Genomic DNA, 11,720 nt, shown 5'->3' on the forward strand with positions numbered 1-11,720 from the left:
TCAGCAGAGAAGTCAATTGCAGACTAGGAAAACAAACACTTTTCTTTAGAACAACACTGCTGTTCCATTCAAAATAACAGAGAGCTTTATTAAGAAACCAACGCGTAATCAGATTTGCTTGACCAAAGTCGTTTGTCTTTCTCTGGTTCTTTTTCTATGGTAGACTTTATGGCTCTAAAAAGTTCCATTTATCTGAACCTTAGTTCAATTTTCAGGAGAAAAAAAAAATATATTTTTTTTTTTTAAAGAATTAGAAGAAAAAAATCATATTTTTGTAGTGATAGCTATTAAAAAAGTTTGTGGTCAATATGATTTTTAATTTTATTTTTTTGTCTCAAAATAAGTCTCTTTTGTTAACCAGGGCTGTGTACATTCCATCAAATGCACAGTAAAACAGTAATATTATAGTGTATTACAACTTAAAATGACTGTTTTATGTTTTAATATATATTTGATGCAAAGCTGGATTTTCAGCATCATTACTCCAGTGTCGCATGATTCTTCCGAAATCATTCTAATATGCTGATTTGCTGCTCAAGAAAGTTTTTTTTTTTTTTTACAATGTTGAAACAATGTCGTGCTGCTTCAAATTTTGGGGAAAAATGTTCAAAACATTTTTTTCAGGATTGATGAATAGAAAGTTTCAAAGAAAAACATTTATTTGAAATAGATTTTTGTTGTAACATTATAAAATGCCACAGGGTTATTTCTTTACGAAGCAATGCATTCTTGTTGAATAAGATTTTTTTTTTTTTAATTGCAATGACCCCAAACTGTCTCTTTGGTCTCTTTGGCCTCTTCTGCCTTATTTTGTATCTTCATAAAACAGTTCAAAAAAAAAAAAAATTATATATATATATATATATATATATATATATATTAAAAAAAATTTACAAAATTAAATAACAATATAAAAAATATTAAGAAAAATTAAACACGAACTTCTCTTTCTACCCTTATCTATAACCTCATCGTTTTCTCTTCCATCTAGATTCTAGAAGCATGTATCTGCCACATCTGAAAATATGTTTCTCCACCTCTTTCTCTCGGTCTGCATTAATTACTTAATAACACAAGCATCCACCTGTTATCCGTAGGCAGAGCAATTGTTCACTACAAAGCTCTGCCTTGAATAAAGCATCCCCATCTTTTCTTCTAATATCATTCTGTAAGGACTGAAAAAGACGGCGCCCCTCATGTGCTAACTCTCTGAGTCTCCTGCACTGTTATCCCATCAAGAGTCCGGATCGACACTGATCAATGTTAAGCAGATGCGTTTAAATCAGATGCCTCTGATCTGTACAGTGTCTTTGTGTTGAGGGCGTTTCTAACAACTGCTGCTAACAGGAAATCATTAGTCATTATACAGTAGTGTGTAACGGGGCGGACTGTGATATGACTATAATGTCTGTTCTTTTGCACAGATGCTTTCAGCACTGATAACATCACGAGAAGCGGCAGGAGACCGACTGAAACTCCTCACCTCAGCTCTCAGATGACACAGTTTTAATTCAGGTGGACTGAGCAGCTCTCCTTAAACATCAATCATGTCAACAGCGGGATGCTCACTGTAATTGATTCAAAAGATGAGGGGAACTTCTGTAAAGCCAACACTAGTGATGTCCGATTTATGAACAAACTGCTGTTCTAAAGCAGTTCTTATTAATATGTAACATGCAAAATGTTATAAATCACCTGAAAGTAAAACCATAAGCAATATATAATGTAACCAGCAGCATTCGGCTAATATTGAACAAATAAAATAAAAACTGGTAAATGTTTTAAGCGATGACTCAAAGGAGTTATTTTTTGACTGAAACAAACACTATTCAAACAAACTGACTTGCAAAAAATGAATCAAACTTTCAACTCAGCTCGAGAATGACTGAATTAATTGTGGACTACATTTGAGCTTAAAAAAAGAACTAAATTTGAGCTGTAAACCATAGTGCTATCCCTAAAACCTCTGGAGTTACAGCCATAAAACGATGTGGAATTGTACATTTATAGCAATAAATGGCACATTTGAGTAATATTAACAGTATGTAGGCACTTCCAGCTACTTGAACAAGGTGAGAAAGGTTTAACTTTAAACAAATGCATAATTTATTTAATCTCATAATGTTATTTATTTTCTTCCCATAAATTTGAGAATAAATAAAAAAGCGAATAAATTATGAGAATAAATACTTAAATTAAATTTATGTAAATACATGCATTTATGAAAACAAATATGAGAGTAAGCAGGATCAAACTAATTTTTTCTTTAATTTATACAAAGCTCATAAATATATACAAAACAGTTCCATACACTGTAAAAAAAAAAGAAAAAAGTTGAGCCAATTTAAAATTAAGGCAACAAACTTCAACAGATTTTTGAGTTTTCTCAACTTCTTGTTTTAAGTTTATACAACAAAAAGTTGAGAATCTCCTACAAAAATAAGTTGAGAGAACTCAAAAATCTGCAAAAAGCTGGTTGCTTTAAAATTTTAAGTTGGCTCAACTTTTTTTTTTTTTTTTTTAACAGTGTAGCTTGTCTCTACTGCATACAACAGGTAATATAATATTTCATTTTGGTCTCTTCTGCCTTATTTTGTATCTTATTCATGGAAAGTGCCTGTAATAATACAGGAAAAACATGGAAAACTGTTTTTGAGTCATAAAACAAGTAAAATAAAATAAAACAAAATAAGCAAAAAAATAAAATAAAATAATAATAATAATATATATATATATATATATATATATATATATATTATTTTATTTTTCTCTCAAAAATGATAGTAAATAAAAAAGAGAATACATTATGAGAATAAATAATGATTTTTTTTTAAATATATGTAAATTAATACATCTACAAAAACAAATATATGAGAATAAATAAATTAATACCTCTGTGAACAATATAAGGGTTGACAAGTGACTGACTTAATAGTCATTCATTTTCATTAGTCATACTTTTCATTTCAACTATTTTAAAAAAATCTAAATTTTAGATTATATATAAAATTATAGAGCAACAATAACCGATCTGGCGGTTTATGTAAACAAGAAAAACGCAGCTTATAATGAAGCCTGTAAGCAACTGTTAATTTTCGCGCAATTTTTTACATTACTAAGAAGAATAAACAACTTTGCGACACCTAGGACAGCATAAAAATGCAGGATTGTGGGAACCAGATCTAAACGGAGCATGAGTGGGAGGGGAAAAATATCACAATTAATATTATACATTTAGTCATTAGCGAGGACATAAAGTCCAATCCAATGAGAAGAAGCAGAAGAACGCAGGTAAAATAGTCTTTAGACGTCTACAAAACATTAACAAGAAGAAGAATTGGCTACAAGGTTTATTTCAGCATTCTCTCTGGCTGTTTTTTATTAAACGAAATGTCAATGAAATAATACCTGCAAACACCTTCGTTCTCACACATGCCACATGCATAAAGAAAAGCTTATTTGAGTTAATAAGAGTTCATTATAATGCCAGATTACAAAATATCATCACATGCTTGTTTGTCAAACATCTGGCGTCAACTTGAAGCATTCATGCTCCTGTTTAAACTCCGAAAGAAGGCCCGAAATTCCATTTAAATGACCGAAAACAGATCACATTGCTCGTTAGACTAAATAAGAGTGATTCGTTTGGCTCTCAGAAGAGAGAGGAGTGCAGAAATGGGTTTTATCAGAACATAGGGAGCCATTGTTACTCTGACACTGTGTTGAAAACAGCATTCGACCAATCCCTGAGCTCAGCCGAGGGAACTCTGGATTTGTTCTGTCTGGTAGGAAATGATAAGCTTGACAGAGCTCAATACCCAAGAGCTGCAGGCCCGACCGTGTGTGTGTGGCAGACAGGATTACAGCACACCTCTGTGGGGACAGGACGCTGTGAAGTGGACCATGGCTGAGCAACAAAAAAAACAACATCAATCTCTTTTCAAAGACATGGAGGCTTTCAGGAAAATCCAGGTAACACAGCACACAGAGCCATATGTGAACACACATAAGCACATACATCCTTAACTTAACAAATGATAGGGACCAACACACATTTTTAGTAGTTCAGTTTTTTTTTTTTATTCAAATCTAGCTCTTCTTTTAGACCCTGTAGGATAAAAAGAAAAATGACTAAAAATAGATTTATACAAATTATTTTAAATCAATACTGTTCCTAAAACAGTGAACACCTCTATTACATGTAGGGCTGTGCGATTAATCAATCGAATCGAAATCGCTATTTGAGACATTGCGATTTGCTAATCGCAAAGCCTGTGATGTGGACGCGATATTACTCTGTTCTTCCAGAGCATATGCATGACTGCCAGCCTTGAGTGACGGTCTTACTAACCAATAGAGTGAGAGCACCTCCGTTCTCCCCGATCAGCACTGCTCTAGCCAACTGCGTAAACGCCCACCATTTAAAAAGGGTCAGAGAAGTTAGGCAAATTAAAACTGAAGAAAAACGCATGTAACTACAGCTTCGAAATGACAGACAACGAACACAAAGGGTAATTTGCAAGAGCTGCATCACAACGCATATCCCTTATCGGTTCTGCTTTCAGTACTGGAGAATAAAAGATGCATTTTTAGATGTTTTTATAAGTAGACTTCATGAACGTTATCTCTTTTTATCTCCCCAACAGATTAATTTGAAATAAGTTTATAATGCATGTTCGCTAATTCAGAAGACCGCACACATAGCCCGTGTCTCTGAATACTCGCTCCGCACTGCCCCACGCTGCGCGTCTCACGGACGAGCCGCACACACGCAGCTTGTCTCGTAATGCGCTTTTATACTCACGGTCTCGCGCCCGGTTCTGCTCCGCAAGTCTCTCACGAGCGCATCTGGCAATATGGACAAGGCCTGACGCACGCGCACGCGCAACCTGTGTCCACTCGCGCCTGGCTCCGCGTTTAAAACGAATGTAAATTAAGTCTAACTGCTTGCCAATTTCACAGGGATGAAATGAAACATTCAGCACATTTCCCACTTGTTCTTAAAATCCCAAATACTTAAAAATGAAGAAATCAGCCCGCGTTGTATTGACGAGGCTCACACACCGAGTACTACTGTCAGAACAGATTTTATTCTCTCTTATCTCTCGCTTTATTGTCATTCCGCTACATGTGGGGACATACAGTGGAACGAAATGTCGTGCCTCGCAGGACCACGGTGCTACATAAATACAGACATACAACAATGAAGTAAAACACACTATAAACCTATACTAACCTACTGACAGATTTAACTATAAGTATACTATATATAAGTATTTACCCTATACAAACTAAAAGAATAAAGGATAAAAAATACAAACTATACGAATGCTTCACATAAATATTTACCCTATACAAACTAAAAAAATAGAAGATAAAAAATACAAACTATACGAATGCTTCACAAATACTGTACATGTGCAAAGAGAGACATTTGAGTCAGCAGCTGGTTGGGGAACAGTGCAGGATGATTTGTAGTGCATGAGCATGTAAACATACATATATTGCTGAGTCTTTTGTGGGATTGTGTACACGCAGCAGTGTGTGTAAAGTGTCTAGTGCACATAGTGTAAAGTGTCCATAGTGCACATAGAGGAGAGTGTGTTACTACAGGTTGTACAGGCCCACTCACCTGTGTGTAGCACACTTCGGATTGCACATGGGGGTCCATGTTTCAGGAGGTAGGGGTTTCAGAGGGGGGCGGGGTGATTTGAGTTCAGGGCTCTCACAGCCTGGGGGAAAAAGCTGTTGAGCAGTCTGGCGGAGCGGGCTCTGATGCTCCGGTACCGTCTTCCTGATGGTAGGAGCTGGAAGAGACTGTAGGAGGGATGGGTGGAGTCCTTCACGATGCTGTTGGTTTTGCTGGAGCATCGTGTAAGGAAGATGTCCAGGATGGAGGGGAGAGGACATACCTGAACTTGGCTTACTGCCGCATTATACTGCCATCTGGTGGCCAAGTTAGCATGGAACACATATCAATACACGCGTAACATATAATACTTTAATAATTGACTAAAGAAATACAGTTCTTTATTCATAAAAAAATAAAAAATCTTTCCTGTGAAATTCAGTAATTCTGTAAGAGTAGTAATACCATTATAATCTTCCCTGCAGAAAAAAACAAAACAAACAAAAAAAAAACCAGTAGAACCCAGGTCCCAAAACACAATAGAAACTGTAATGGATTTAAGGGTTATAATGGTAATTGTAATGGTTTTAATGTAAACTATAAGGGTGTCTACTGCTATTTTATGCATTCTATTGGTGGGATGTAATCTAGCAGATGGCAACCAGTAGAACAACTGTAATTCCTATTGGAATAATGCCCAAAACCAAAAGGAATTTTGTAATGTTTTTATGGAAACTGTAAGAATGTGATGGTTTCTATTGTTTTTGTTGTTGTTGTTTTTCCAGCAGGGTAACGATACTCATACTGTCCTGCACATTATTGACAATATTGAGCTGAAGCTTGACTTTGCAAATTTAAAATCGCAAATCAAATCGAAATCGCAATATTTGTCAAAAATATCGCAATTACATATTTTCCCCAAATCGCACAGCCCTAATTACATGTCAAATCATGCAAAGTACAGTTGTACTTTTTGTTAGAGACTATATTAGTCAGCTGTTTTTTTTTTTTAAAAAAAAGAGTAACTTGACTGTAATTTAACTTCTTTACTTTGAATACCTTGGTGAATTGCACTTTGAAAGTAGCTTCCCTAACCCTGCATTCAAAATTCATACACACGCTTCTAAAGGACTGAAGAAAATAAGTCACTGTGCAAAGAGAGAGATGACCCTCTCAAAAGAGAATGACTGAAAGTATAATATGACTATTCCATAAATTACAGGCCTGAAAATACAATAACAAGTCCTCACCGCAGCAGAATCAATCTACATAAACGCACTCTATAGTGAACACTTTATCCTCACTGTCTTTTCTTTTCATCTCTTGTCTTTTAGAGGAGTCTGTCTGTCTGAATCTGTCTAGGTACATGATGGGTGTCTAAATGAGCTGACAGCATCTACAACCAGCATTTGTTGTCTTTTGCCTGATCTGTGCATATTTCTCTCCTGATTAATTTATGCATTTACATTTATGCATTTAGCAGATGCTTTTATCCAAAGCGACTTACATTGCATTCAAGTTACAGTTTTTACATTTTATCAGCTCTTGCTTTCCCTGGAAATCGAACCCATGACCTTGGCGTTGCTAGTGCCATGCTCTACTATTTGAGCTACAGGAAATTTGATTCAGACAAGATGATTTTCACTGGAGAAAGAAATGGATTATGGATAGAGGACTTTTCACTTCACAAGACATTAAATGATGTGTGGAGTTGTGTGCATTATTGTAATGTTTTTATCAGCTGTTTGGATTCTGACGGCACCCATTCACTGCAGAGGATCCATTGGAGAGCAAGTGATGCAATGCTATATTTCCCCAAGCTGTTCTGATGAAGAATCAAACTCATCTACATCTTGGATGGCCTGAGGGTGAGTACATTTTTAGCAAATCTTAATTTTTAGGTGAACTATTCCTTTAAGGGACGAAAGAGGAACAAAAAATGGTTGCAAAAATGGCATAAGAGCCCTAAAAGTCAGCAGGAGGTCCTCAAAACTAAATGTGTAAAGTTTGAGGGCATTGGTGCATTCGTCACATATCTTACCCTGGTCAGAGAGGAAGTCCAGCATGGTCTGTAGTAGAAAAGAGAGATGTCTGACAGACATAGTTCCCCATACGACGAGATGCATAAACCAGCTCATGAAGCAACCGTAACTGCACTGCCGCCCACCCATGATGGGTCCCTACAAACAGAGAGGAGAAAGCATTTAACACACACAAAACAACACCTTTGATGGATTTCCTTCACATGAGCCTTTGTGTTTCCACCTTCAGACTGCAGGTGGAAAGCGTATTCTAGCGTATTCTTCACTCTTACAGGTTCTTTCCCCCCTCATGAAATTCATGTTATTCAAAGTTTCTTATAAGAAAAGAAAAGTTTTCACAGGCTGTTTTTGTGCCTGTACCTTTAAGACTTCTTGACAACAATTGTCCATCAAAACCTTGTTCTTTCCATCCCCTTTAACCGATGAAATAAAATGTGACGGCAAAGTCAAACTCAATCTCAATCAAGTTTTGTTTGTACATACAGCATCTTTTTCTGCTCAAACTGTCAGAAGGGCATCATAAAATTTACAGTCCTAAATTACATCATTCAACAGCTGAGTTACAAAACTCATCCATCAGGCAACTCGGCACGGCTGTCACTGAAGAGAGAGAGAGTGAGGTGAAGCCGATCCATGCTGCTCCTGAAGAATGTCACAGCAGCTCTTAAATGATTGTGGGGATTTATCATTCCACACAGTTCTGGCACTCACCTTACTCTCAAATCATGCAAATCCACACTAAACTTTACAGTAGAGATTGTTTGCCGAAGCTGACCTGGCTGTCATGGCAGACGTGTTAGCTGAATTAAAAACGCTGAGAACGGAGCTTGGAAGAATCTCCGACTGTTCGGTCTTTTCGAGGGTGCAGAAGGCTCAAAACCACTCATGGATTTTATCAAAGACATGCTGCCTCGGTGGACAGACACGACACCTGACACACCATTCTCTCTGGAGCGGGTCCAGCTAAACCTAATCAACACAGGCCCGTTCTCATCCGCTTTTTTAAATTCCAGGAAAAGGAACTGGTGTTTCGCTCAACAAGACACAGAGAAATCACCTACGATGGGAACAGGCTGTATTTTTCTGAGGATTTCTCAGCCGAAACTATGTGTCAACGCCGGGAGTTCAACAACGTCAGAAAACTGTTCGCTGATAAAGGGCTGTGTTGTGGATTTCTTGTCCAACCCTGCAAACTGCGAATTTTGCATGACAAAAAGATCTACCTGTTCTCATCCCGAGGAGTTTTATCGCAGCATTGGCTGAAATGTGAGTAACTGTATATAGATCGGATTAATATGATGAACAAGGTATTTGGGGTATAAATATTGACCTTGCCAAGACTGACAAAGACTGAAAAATACAAATTGATTATTTCTTTTTTTCTTCTGTTTTGAAAGACACGTAACTTGTCATTTTGATTTTTGAGAACATATCTTACATTTGTTAAATTAATATTATATTCTTTTAATGTCTTAGCACAGTTAGTCTTTGAAATGGCAAGGGTTTTTTTTTTCTTTCTCTCTCTCTTTAATTTTGTGTGCTGGAGATTTGAGCACAATCTCACTGGTTATTATATGTCCAGAGTTCGTTCGGTTATGGGCCTGCCCTGTCGTTTGGGGACAAAAGGGAAGGGGGGTGGGGGGAGATGGGAACTTGCTGTTTGCAGTTCTCACAGTTTAAGCAGATTCAGCCCACTGTATCTAATCTTTCATCTTCGAGTATACAAATGGATGGTCATTGTAACCTGAGCACTATTGTAAAATGGAAAATGTATGTAAAGTGATAACATGGAATGGTTAGGCCACCCTATCAAGCGCAAACGAGTAAGAAAGAAAAAGTTAGTATCACCTTTTTGCAGGAAACCTACCTGTCTGAAATAGAACATCAAAAACTTAAGAGAGACTGGGTGGGCCAAGTATTTTTTTCCAAGTTATACAACTCAAAAAAGAGGAACAGCTATACTTTTTCAATGTGTAATCATAACTCATCTAAAGCCCTAAAACTGGCCTCTAGTGAAGTAGGCCTAGTTGATATATGGACAGAACTAAATCCTGGAACCAGAGATTATACATTTTACTCAACAAGACATAATGCATATTCACGCATAGATAGGTTTCTTTTGCCTCAAGAGTATAGCCCTTTTGTAAATGTATGTTCTATCGGATCAATACTTATATCAGATCATGCACCAGTCTATCTTAATCTTTCTATAGGTCAAGGCTTACCTCAACATAAACACTGGAGGTTTTAATTCTTCATTACTTGATAATAATGATGCTTGTAACAATATTAAAGAATGGTTTAAATATTATATTACTGATAACGCTGCATCTGTAACACCAGCTGTTATGTGGGATGCTGCAAAAGCAGCTATCAGAGGGAACCTAATATCCTATACCTCTGCAAAAAAAAAAGGGCACAAAGGCGTGCATGATGGGGCTAATGTCAGAACTCTCCAAACTTCATAAACAGCACCCTTCAGAAGACCATTTTTTAAAAATTATATTCATATTTAATTGATATTAGAAACCAATTAAATATTATCCAGACTGAACAAACTAAGAAATTATCTTTTATCATGCAAAAGTATTTTGAGTTTGGGAATAAACCTAGTAGATTATTAGCTCACCAACTGAAGAAGGAACGTGCAGAACACACAATTAAAGCAGTTTGTAACTCTAATGATCAATTGACGTATGATACTAAATTAATAAATCAAGCCTTCGCTGAATTTTATAATAAGCTTTATCACTCTGATTCAAATATACCAAAATTTTTGGATTCCATATCTTTACCATCACTGGCGGATGGAGAAAGGGCATTTTTGGATGCATTACCCACTTCAGCAGAAGTACAAGAAAATATCAGCTCCTTGGCTTCATGGAAAACCTCTGGATTAGATGGATTCCCTTCCGAATTTTATAAGACATTTTGGCCTCAAATCGAACCCCTTTTTATGCCAATGGTAAATGATTTCTTTGAGAACGGGAATCTCCCTGAAACAATAAAGACTCCCATTATAACTTGAATTCATGAAAAGGATAAAGATGCAACAGAATGCATGTCATATTACCCAATTTCTTTACTTCTAGTTGATCTTAAAATTATATTGCCACCAGGCTGGAAAAAAATTCTCCCTTACTTAATTCACTCAGATCAGATGGGTTTCGTAAAAGCTAGATATGGTTTAGATAATAGTCGTAGGCTCTTAAATATAAACAATCATTCAAAATTTAACAATGTACAAACATTAATAGTATCCCTTGATGCTGAAAAGGCGTTTGATAGAATCAAGTGGAAAGTTTTATTTGCGGCACTAAAAAAATTAAATTTGAGCGATACATTTACAGTGGGGCAAATAAGTATTTGATACACTGCCGATTTTTCAAGTTTTCCCACTTACAAAGAATGGAGAGATCTGTCATTTTCATCGTAGCTACACCTCAACTGTGAGAGACAGAATATAAAAAATCACATTGTATGATTTTTGAATAATTAATGTCCATCGCTTTTAAAACTTTATGCAAATCAAAAGAAAACGGGGTCCTAGGTGTAAGAGAACTGTTGTGTGTGTGTCATGTGTTCCTGCCTCTTGTGCCCATATTTGGTTTGTTTCCTGTCCTTGTCATGTCATTAGTAGTTTATTCGTGTCTAGCCGTGTTCGTTAATTTACTTGTGTATTTATAGTCCTGTCTGTGTTGTGCCATTTTGTCTGGTCTACTCGTTATCCCCGGTGTTGGATGTCTGTGTCTTACCCTGCCTTGCCTTGCCTTGCCTTGCCTTGCCTTGCCTTGTCTTGCCCTGGCTTGATGTCCTAGTAAAGTATGTTATTTGAGTTATATCCTCGTATGCGTGTTCCTTGTTCCTCCCTCGTGTGTGCACCGTGACAGAAGACCAGACCAGTAAGCGTCGTCCCTTCACCGCGTTTTGTTTTGTCCAGTTTTCTAGTGTTTTTTTGTTCCTGTGTTTTGTGTTTTTGCCCGCCGTTCGCGGGTATCACGCCGCGGTCCGTGGGGAAAGCACACCCACTGTCCGCGGCTCCTCCAAGT

General features: G+C 36.8%; 1 pseudogene across 1 annotated transcript in view; it reads right to left on the bottom strand.

Moving 5' to 3' along the window:
- Positions 1 to 7,971, bottom strand: part of LOC306847470 (trafficking protein particle complex subunit 9-like) — a 226,550-nt pseudogene extending 218,579 nt beyond the window's left edge. Inside the window, exons 1-2 of the transcript in view lie at positions 7,944 to 7,971; positions 7,671 to 7,809 (exon numbers count right to left, since the gene is read on the bottom strand). The product of the transcript in view is annotated as a trafficking protein particle complex subunit 9-like (transcript). The remainder of the gene's footprint in view (positions 1 to 7,670; positions 7,810 to 7,943) is intronic.
- Positions 7,972 to 11,720: the final 3,749 nt, after the last annotated feature.

The sequence above is a fragment of the Barbus barbus genome (genome assembly GCF_936440315.1).
Source record: "Barbus barbus genome assembly, chromosome: 27".
Classification (NCBI taxonomy): Eukaryota; Metazoa; Chordata; class Actinopteri; order Cypriniformes; family Cyprinidae; genus Barbus; species Barbus barbus.